This window comes from Pteropus vampyrus, unplaced genomic scaffold, assembly GCF_000151845.1.
Source record: "Pteropus vampyrus isolate Shadow unplaced genomic scaffold, Pvam_2.0 Scaffold184, whole genome shotgun sequence".
Classification (NCBI taxonomy): domain Eukaryota; kingdom Metazoa; phylum Chordata; class Mammalia; order Chiroptera; family Pteropodidae; genus Pteropus; species Pteropus vampyrus.
Window position 1 is genome coordinate 3,237,590 of NW_011888965.1, and position 9,390 is coordinate 3,246,979.

Sequence of the window (9,390 nt, forward strand, 5' to 3'; positions counted from 1 at the left end):
AAAAAAAAATAAACAAAACAGACACACAAGGACAAGGAAGAAATGGAAACATCAAGCTACCAGAGCAAAACATAAAATGATTACAGGAAAACCTCATATTTCAATAATCACCCTAAATGTAAATGGACTGAACTCACCAATAAAAAGGTACAGAGTTGCAGATTGGATCAAAAATCAAAGACCAACCATATGCTGCCTCCAGGAGACACATCTCAGTTCTGAAGACAAATATAGACTCAAAGTGAAAAAGAAGAAAATGATATTTAAAGCAAATGGCATTCAGAGAAAAGCGAGAGTAGTGGTACTAATATCGGACGAAATAGACTACGAAAAAAAAAAGATAAAGAAAGATTCTGAGGGATACTTCATAATGATAAAGGAAATCATGCACCAAGAAGACATAACACTTATTAATATCTATGCTCCCTATCAGGGATCCCCAAAATATGTAAAGCAATGAATTACAGAACTAAAGGGAGAAACAGACCAAACAATTATCATAGTAGGGAACCTAAATATCCCTCTGTCAGTTATAGACAGATCATCCAAACAAAAAATGAATAAGGAAATAACATCTTTAAATGACGCATTAGACCAACTGGACATAATTGAAATATATGGAGCCTTTCATCCCAAAACAACTGCTTACACATTTTTCTCTAGTGCACATGGAACATTCTCAAGGATCAACCACATACTGGGACACAGAGATAGCCTCAACAAATATAAGAGGGTTGAAATCATACCAACAGTATTCTCTGACCATAATGCTTTGAAGATGGAGATCAACTGTAAAAAGAAAAATACATGGAGATTAAACAACATGTTATTGAAGAATGACTGGATGAGAAAAGAAATGAAAAGAGAGATCAAGAGATACATAGAAATGATTGAAAATGATAGTACAATGTATCAAAACTTTCGAGAAACGGCAAAAGTAGTCATAAGAGGAAAGTTCGTATCATTACAGGTCTATATCAAAAAAAAACAAGAATGAGCCCAAATAAACAACCTAATGCTTCATCTTAAAAAATTAGAAAAGGAAAAACAAATGAAGCCTAAAATCAGCATAAGGAAAGAAGTAATCAAAATTAAAGCAGAAATAAATGAAATAAAACAAAAAACAAAAAAGAAAAAAAAAAGAAAAACAGCAGAAAAAATAAATGCAACAAAGAGATTGTTCTTTGAGAGAGTCAATAAAATTGACAAACCCCTGGCTCGATTCACTAAAGAAATAAGTGAAAGAACACAAATAAACAAAATCAGGGATAAAATAGGGGAAATGACGACAGATACGGCAGAAATACAAAGAATCATACAAGAATACTATGAAAAAGTATATAACAACAAATTTAATAACCTAGAAGAAATGGACCAGTAGTTAGGAAAATACAACCTTCCTAGACTGACTCAAGAATAACTGGAAAATCTCAGTAGACCAATCAGCAATATGGAAATTGAAACAATCATCAAAAACCTACCAAAAAGTAAAAGTCCAGGACCAGATGGCTTCACCAGTGAATTCTACTAAACATTCAAAGAAGATTTAATACCTATTTTCCTCCCACTCTTCCAAAAAATCGAAGAGGAAGAAATACTTCCCAACTCATTTTATGAAGACAATATTACTGTGATACCAAAAATTAGTAAGAATAACACACACAAAAAAGAAATCTAGAGACCAATATCTCTCATAAACACATATGCAAAAATCGTAAATTAGATACTAGCGAACCGAATACAGCAACATATTAAAAAGATTATACGCCATGATCAAGTGGGTTTCATCCCAGGGGCACAGGGATGATACCACATAAATTAAAAAATAAGAATCACATGATCATATCAATAGATGCAGAAATAGCCTTTGACAAGATACAGCATCCATTTATGATCAAAACACTTGACAAAATCAGTATAGAAGAAAAGTACCTTAACATAATAAATGCAAACCCTCAGCCAACATTGTACTTAATGGTGAAAAACTAAAAACCTTCCAAGATCATGAACAAGACAAGGCTGTCCACTATCGCCACTGTTATTCAATATAACATTGGAGGTCCTAGCGAGTGCAATTAGACAAAGAAAGATATAAAAGGCATACAAATAGAAAACAAAGAAGTCAAATTGTCACTATTTTTGGATGACATGATTCTCTATATAGAGAACCCTAAAGACTCCACAAGAACACTACTAGAAACGATAAGCAAATACAGTAATGTTTCTGGATATAAAATCAATATTCAAAAATCCATAGCATTCCTATACTCAGAAAAAGAAGTGGAAAAAATAATTCCTTTTGCAATTGCACCAAAAAGAATAAAATAACTAGGAATAAATTTAATGAAACATGTGAAGGACCTGTATAATTAAAACTATAAGACCCTATTAAAAGAAATAAAAAAAAGATACATAGAAATGGAAAGATATCCCGTATTCTTGGATTGGAAGAATGAACACAGTTAAAATGACCATATTACCTAAGGCATTATATAGGTTTAATGCAATCCCCATCAAAATCTCACTGGCATTTTTAAAGAAATAGAACAAAAAATCATCAGAATTATATGGAAGCACAAAAGACCCTGAATTGCCAAAGCCATTTTGAGAAAAAAAGAATGAGGCTTGAGGCATCGCTCCGCCCAACTTCAAATTATACTACAACGTGACAGTAATCGAACGGCATAGTATTGGCAGAAAATCAGACACACAGACCGGTGGAATAGAATCGAGAGTTCAGAAATATACTCTTGTTTATACAGGCACATAATTTTCAAAAAAAAAAAAAAGCCAAAACATACAGTGAAGAATGGAGAGTCTCTTCAATAAATGATGCTGCAAAAACTGGAAAGCTACCTGCAAAAGAATGAAACTAGATTGTTGTCTATCACCATGCATCAAAATTAACTCAAAATGGATTAAAGACCTGAATATAAGACTTGAAACAATAAAATGCATAGAAGAAAACATAAGAACTATGGACCTTGGATTTAAAGAGGATTTTATAATTTTGACCTCAAAGGCGAGGAGAGTAAAAGTAAAAATAAATGAATTGGACTACATGAAACTAAAATCTTCTGCACAGCAAAAGATATCATCAACAAGGTAAAGTGACAACCATCCATATGGAAAAACATAGTTGCAAGTAATGCCTCCCATAGAGAGCTAATATCCAAAATATACAGAGAACTCATACATCTCAATAACATCAAAATACGATCCAATCAAAAAATGAGCAGAGGCCTTGAACAGACACTTTTCCTTAGAGGACATACAAATGGCCAACTAACATATGAAAAGATGCTCAGCATTGCTAGCTATTAGGGAAATGCAAATCAAAACCACAATGAGATACCATCTCACCGTTGTTAAAATAACTGTTATCAACAGGATAAGTAGTAACAAATGTTGGATAGAATGCAGAGAAAAAGGAACCCTCATACAGTACTGGTAGGACTACAAATGTGTACAGTCGCTATTGAAAACAGTATGGAGGTTCCTCAAAAAACTGTGAATTGATCTACCAGAAGATCCAACACTCCTCTACTGTGTATTTACCCCAAAGACTTGAAAACTCATATCTGAAAAGATATTTGTGCGCCAATGTTCATAGCAGCATTATTCACAGTGGTCAGGTTATGGAAGCAACCATTGTGTCCTATGATGGATGATTGGATAAAGAAGCTGTAGTACATATATACCATGGAATATTACTCAGCCATAAGAAGGGCTGAAATACTGCCTTTTGTGACAACATGGAAAGACCTCGAGATAATCATGCTAAGCGAAATAAGCCCGACAGAAAAAGTGGAAAACCACATGATATCACACATGTGGAATATTAACCTAAAAGCAACAAATGAACAGGACAAACAGAGACTCATGGACTTGAACAATACACTAGTTACTAGAAGTTAGGGGGATGGCAGGAGGATGGAGATAGATGGGGTAAAAGGAGTCAAATATGTTGTGACATAGTGAAATCTAACTACAGGAAGTGAATGCACAATGTAAATATATATATATGCCTTACTTTTGAAATGTACAGGTGAAACTGAATTCTGTAAACCAATGTCACCATAAAAAAAAAAACATGAAAATATTAGTTGTATTTGTATACATTATCAATGCACTATGTGAAAAGGAAATTAAGAAAATAGTTTCATTTATAACATCCTCAAAAAAGATAAAATAATTAGAAATTAATTATCCAAATAGGCTTAAGACTTGTATACTGACAACTGCAAAACATTACTGAAAGAAATTAAAGAAAACTTAAATAAATCTTGTTTGATTAATTCAAACATAGCCCCTCCATGGACACAGGAGACAAAGAGGACTTCTGGGTCAGCAGACCCAAAAAAGGACAAAGAACAAAGCATTCTGCAGGCTGTGCTTACCCCAAATGACACTTCCCGTTGCCCCTTTGGCCATTTCCATGGACATTATCTCCCTGCTTCCCTTGAGGATAAAGCTTCTCTGGTTCTCCCCAACACTAGCTAGGCAGCACATCCAGCTCTCATCTGCGGGGGAAGACCCTTATTCCCTGGGGTTAGGCAATCTTCCTCTTCTCTGCTTGCATATAAAACAATGCCTGCTCTTGGCCAGCTGCCTTTTCTTGCAGCTCCAACTGACCAAGTGCTGAAGCCTCCTTGTATTGTAATAAATGGCATTTCTCACCCCTCTGGTCCTCCTGGTAGTTATTCCAGAATATCTAAACCCAGGTGCAAGTTCCAGGCCTGGGGCTCTTGCACTATAAATGAAAAGACATCCTGTAGTCATGGATTGGAACACTTAATGTTAAGATAGCAGTACTACCAAAAATGATCCACAGATTCAATGTAACTCCAGTAAAATCTCAATAGCCTTTTTGCAAAAAAAAAAAAAAAATGAATAAGCCCATTCTCAAATTCATGTGGAACTTCAAGAGATACAGAATAGTCAAAACAATTTTGAAAAAGAAGAACAAAGTTGGAGGTTTCACACACTTTCAAATTTTGATACTACAAAGCTATAATAATCAATGCAATGTGGTACTGGCATAATGATAAACATATACACCTATAGAATAGAATTGAGAGGCCAGAAATAAATCCATACATTTATGGTAAATTGAATTTTTTGACAAGGATGTCAAGACCATTCAACGGGAGAAAGAAAAGTCTCTTCAAAAAATAGTCATGAGAAAACTGAATAGCCACATGTAAAAGAATGAAGTTGGACGTTCACTTTATGGCATATGCAGAAATTAAGTCAAAGATGTCAATTTATGAGAAAAAAATATAAAATTCTTAGAAAACATAGTAGCAAATCTGTATGACTTTGGATTTGCACTGGTATCTTAAAATAAAATGCTAAAAGCATAGGCAGCAAAAATAAAAATAGATAATTTGGATTTTATAAAAATTTAAACATTTTTGTACTTGAAAGTATACTATCAAGAGAGTGAACATACAACCCAGAGAATAGGAGAAAATATTTGAGAATTGTAAATCTGATAAACATTTCATATTCAGATTATATAAAGAACTCTCATATCTCAACAACAACAACAACAAAAAACTCAATTAAAAAAATAATGTGTGAAGGACTTTAACAGAACATTTCTCCAAAGAAGACATATGAATTGCCAATAAGAACATGAAAAAATATCAGTACTATTAGTCACTAGGAAAATGCAAATCAAAACCTAAATAAATACCACTTTAAGCCTACTAGGAGGGTTATTATAAAAAAATAAATAAATAAACATAAAATAACTAGTGTAATTGAGGATATGGAGAAATTGGAACTCTCATGTATTGCTTGTTAGCCTATAAAATGGTACTGTCATTATGTAAAACAATTTGGCAGTTCTAAAAAAATTCAACACAGAATTATCTTTTAACCCAGAAAATGCATTCCTAGGTATATGTACCCCAAATAATTGAAAACAGGGCCTTAAACAGATATTTGTATGCCGATGTTCATAGCAGAATTATTGACAACAGTAATAATGTGTAAGCAACCCAAGGTCCAAAAACAAATAAATAGATAAAATATGGTGTAGACATATAATTAAATATTATTTAACCATAAAAAGAAAAACAAATAGTTCTGATACATGCTACCTCATGGATGAATCTTGAAAACATTATGTTGTATAAAATAACTCAGACATAAAAGGACAACTATTGTATGATTTCTCTTATACGAAATAGCTAGAATACGCAAATTTATGGAGATAGAAAATAGATCAGAGATTATAAGTGCTTGGTGGAAGGGCATATGTGGAGTTATTTCTTAATAAGTAGAATTTCCTTTGAGGTAACAAAAATTTTTATAAATAGATCATGGTGATAGTGACAGAACATTTTGAATGTACTTAACATCACTAAATTATATACTTAAAATAATTAAATGGCAAATTTAATGTTATATATATTTTACCAGAATAAAATGAAAACAAATAGGAAGACAAAAAAAAGGTAATGGGAAAACATTACCACCTATCACAGGAAGGGAATATGGGCATCCCTCAATTATTAGTAATTATATCTGATATTGGAAAAGTTTGTTTTGTTTTTGTTGTTGTTGTTGTTTAGAATAAAATTGATTGCTCTGTAAAGACTATAGTTATGTTTCAAATGTAGTTCCAAACTTTTAGTCAACACCTGGAGATGGAAATCTTGTTATAAATACATATTCCTGAACTCACCTCCAGATATTTAGATTTTGTAAATATTAGCTGGAGCTCAGGGTTTTCTAATTTAACAAACATTGCAGCTGATTTTGACAAGAGCAGTCCACAGACAATGCTTTGAGAAACAATGTTATAAATAATGGCTAGGTCCTCAGACCAGATCACAGAAGCTTGTTTATCTCCAAATGTACATGGATATAGTAATATTTCAGTGATATCTAACTGTCTTTTCTAATTTTATTCAGTGAGAAAACAATGTCCCAATGTGCTTTCTATAGTGTTGAATAGGCAATAATAACTTACTAGCTCTGTACACTTCCATAAATAAGAAAAGTTAACTAAACGTAAACGACATTACTCAATAGATCCAGGAGACTCCCGGGGTCCCTGCACCATCCAACATGCATATCAGTCAGAGGCTCTTCCAGTTTCTGAGACTTATGGGCAACTGAAATGTAGTGTGTCAGGCTTTGAGGAGCACTGACTCCTCTGCTAAACAGTCCTAAGAAAGGAATGGGATAATCAGACCACTGCCTACAGTGTTGTCTCTTCCATTTACCTACCTATAAATCAAGCATAGGCAATAACCATCTGAAGTTTGCTTTGTAGCTCTCCCTGGGTAGCCCTGAGCAATCAAAAGCAGTGGCTGACCTTGGCCTACTGGGGAGCCCTTCCCAAGGGACCACAAAATCAACGTACATAGAAGCTGGCACTAGACAACAGCAAAGCAACTTCTAGTCCCATAAGTGGTACACACAAGGGGTGGTCTCAATAAATACACAAGGCTGTTAGGGCAAGTCCCATCCAATGGGGTCAGCCCACACACAGCAATTCTTACCCTGTGGATGCAGCCAATTCCCACAATTAGTCAGCCTGAGAGTTAATCTCATCCACCGATGTACTAACAACAATAAAGGCTTAGCTACAAGAGAATATCACACACAACCCACACAAAGATCATGTCCAGAGCCCCCTGCTCAAGGAATCAGGGAGAGTGTGCCACTGGGCTACACATGACACCTTCCGCATTAGGCCATCAGGCCAAGGCTAAGAGATGAAACAAATTGTCCTAACACATGAAAACAAACAGAGAGAGACTAATAAAATGAGAAAGAAACGTCCCACAAATGAAACAACAGGAGAAAACTCCAGAAAATAAGCTAAATAAAATGAAGACAAGCAACCTACTGGAGACAGAGTTCAACATAATGGTTATAAGGATGTTCAATAAATGTAGGGGGCAAATGGATGAGCACAACGAGAACTTCAACAGAGAAAGAGTAAGCACACACACAAAAAGACATAGAAACCATAAAAAATAACCAGACAGAAATGAAGAACACAATAACTGAAAGGAAGACTACACTAGAAAGATTCAACAGTAGATTGGACAAAGCAGAAGATCCAATCAGTGAACTGGAAGACAAGGTAGTAGAAAACACCAAATCAGAACAACAAAAAGAAAAAAATATATATATATTTTTTTTAAAATGAGGATTATTTAAGAGAACTCTAGGACAGCATGACATGTAACAATATCTGCATCATAGGAGTATCTGGAGGAGAAGAGATAGAGCAGGGATTGAGGATCTATTTGAAGAAATAATGACAGAAAACTTCCCCAATCTGGCAAAGGAATTAGACATACAAGTTCAAGTAGCACAAAGAGTCCTAAACAAGAGGAATTCAAACAGACCCACACCAAGACCCACATCATCGTTAAAATGCCAAAAGTAAAAGACAGAGAATCTTAAAAGCAGCAAAAGAAAGGCAGCTAGTTACTTACAAGGGTATCTTCATAAGAATGTCTGCTGATTTTTCAATGGAATCTTTGCAGGCCGGAAGGTACTGGCGAGAAATATTCAAAGTTATGAAAAACAAGAATCTACAACCACAAATACTTTATACAGCAAGACATTTGATTAAAATGGAAGATGAGATAAAGAGTTTCCTAGACAGGGAAAAGCTTAAGGAATCCATCGCCAACAAGCCAGTATTACAAGAAATGTTAAAGGGCCTTCTATTAAAAAAAAAAAAAAAAAGGAATCAATAAGAAAAAAAGATAAAACAAATATGAATAATAAAATGGCAGTAACTATATCTCTATCAATAATCTCTTTAAATGTAAAGAGGTTAAATGCTTCAATCAAAAGACATAGGATAGCTGAATGGATAAGAAAACAAGATCCATGCATATGCTGTCTACAAAAGATCCACTTCAAATCAAATGACACAGACACTAGAAGAGGTTTTATATACCAATTCATTGTATGAATCTAGTATGACCTAGGTACCAAAGTCTAAGAAAAAGAGTGTGTGAAATAAAAGTCAAAAAAGATCTAGACATAACACTTTGGAATTAATAAGCAGATTTAGCAAGATCACAGGACAGAATATCAATGTTCAAATACATCTGTATGTACCGGCTCCTTCAGACTATAAAATTTCAGAAAATGAAAAAAAAAATCCCATTTACAATTACATCGAAAACTATAAAATACCTGGGAATCAAATTAACCAGGGAAGTAAAAGACCTGTTCTCAGACAATTATGTCATTGAAAAAAGAAATTGAAGAAGATATATATAAATGGAAGCATATATCGTGCTCATGGGTAGGAAAAGTCAACATCTTTAAAATAGCCATACTACCCAAAGTAATCTATAAATTCAATGCAATCCCTATCAAAATACCAATGGCATTTTTCAG